Source organism: Chiloscyllium plagiosum, unplaced genomic scaffold (genome assembly GCF_004010195.1).
Source record: "Chiloscyllium plagiosum isolate BGI_BamShark_2017 unplaced genomic scaffold, ASM401019v2 scaf_13879, whole genome shotgun sequence".
NCBI lineage: Eukaryota > Metazoa > Chordata > Chondrichthyes > Orectolobiformes > Hemiscylliidae > Chiloscyllium > Chiloscyllium plagiosum.
The window spans coordinates 8,849-10,440 of record NW_025212926.1 but is presented as its reverse complement, the minus strand read 5'-3'; the positions used below and the strand labels follow the sequence as shown (position 1 = coordinate 10,440).

The 1,592-nt window shown below is 52.5% G+C and overlaps 1 protein-coding gene across 1 annotated transcript in view; it reads right to left on the bottom strand.

The window, feature by feature from the left end:
* LOC122547501 (alpha-tectorin-like) overlaps window positions 1–1,592 on the bottom strand; it is a gene marked incomplete at its 5' end in the record, with an annotated part of 10,596 nt that overhangs the window by 3,346 nt on the left and 5,658 nt on the right. The window lies entirely within an intron of this gene.

The window sequence follows — 1,592 nt, the reverse complement described above, 5'->3', positions numbered from 1 at the left end:
ATAGTGCCCAGGGATGTGCAGGTTAGGGTGGATTGGCCATGCTAAATTGTCCCATCCTGCCCAGGGATGTGCAGGTTGGGTGGATTGGCCATGCTAAATTGTCCCATAGTGCCCAGGGATGTGCAGGTTAGGGTGGATTGGCCATGCTAAATTGTCCCATAGTGTCCAGGGATGTGCAGGTTAGGGTGGATTGGCTGTGGGATATTGTCCCATAGTGCCCTGGGATGTGCAGGTTAGGGTGGATTGGCCATGGGAAATTGTCCCATATTGTCCAGGGATGTGCAGGTTAGGGTGGATTGGCTGTGGGATATTGTCCCATAGTGTCCAGGGATGTGCAGGTTAGGGTGGATTGGCCGTGGGGAAATTGTCCCATGGTGCCCAGGGATGTGCAGGTTAGGGTGGATTGGCCATGGGAAATTGTCCTATAGTGTCCAGGGATGTGCACGTCAGGGTGGATTCGTCAGGGGTAAGTGTAGAGCAGTAGGGTAGCGGTCTGGATGGGCTACTCTTTGGAGGGTCAGTGTGGACTGGTTGGGCCGAAAGAGACTGTTTCCTCACTGGAGGGATTCTATGAAAATGAGGATTGCTGGATTGGTTCCTGGAATAGAGTAGATTATCTCGGGAGGAGGGGTGGGACAGACTGGGCCTGATCCCCTGGGGTTGGAAAGCCTGGACAAGGTGAATATGGGAAGGATGTTCTCTCGGTGTGGGTCAGCCCAGGACTAGAGGGGAGAAGGTGAGTCAGAGTTGGGGCTGGAAATGCATCGCAGGTTACGCAGCATTCGAGGGGAAGGGAAGTCAACGTTTCGGGCATAAACCCCTTCATCGGGAATGTGGAGGGGGAAGGCAGTGAGAGATATATCAGGGAGTAGGGGTCCAGCTGGGGGAAAGGGAGGTGGGAAGGAGATAGGTGGATGCAGGTTGTGGTAATTGGGATAGGTTGGCGGGGAGGGTGGGGGAGATGAGTTCAATTACAGCTACTGAGGAAGGGGCACTGTTAAAATTTACAGTCAGGTGAGTGACAAGAAGTGGTGCAGTAGTAATGTCCCTTCCTCTGCGCTTGAAGAGCTGGGTTCAAGTCCCACCTGTTCCCGAGGCACATTATAACATTTCTGAATAGGCTGATCTGAAAATATCCCAGAGAACATTTTTGTTTTCTTGCTGTCAGGGTTATGAGTCTTCGGAGCTCTCCACCTCAGAAAGCAGTGGATAGAGATGTCATGAGCATTTTTGAGGTTGATAGATTATTGTGGGGCAGGGATTGAAGGGCAATCGAGGAAGGGGAGATGGAAATGCAGGATTGGATTCTCAAATGGATCAGTCACAACCTTAGTGATTATAGGAGCAGGGTCAAAGGGCTGAATGACCTATTTTCAATGTCCATTCACCAACTCTGGGTGGCGTCCAAGCCACCTTGATCTCATTTCCCCCCTCATCCTCCAAACCTTCCCTCCCCAACACACCCCCTCCCAACCCCCAACTCCCAACACCCCCACTCCCAACTCCCATCCCTACTCTTCCCAACTTCCCCATCCTCCAATCCTGCCTTCCCCAACCCCTCCATTCCCAACACCCCAGCCTGCAAACCTGCA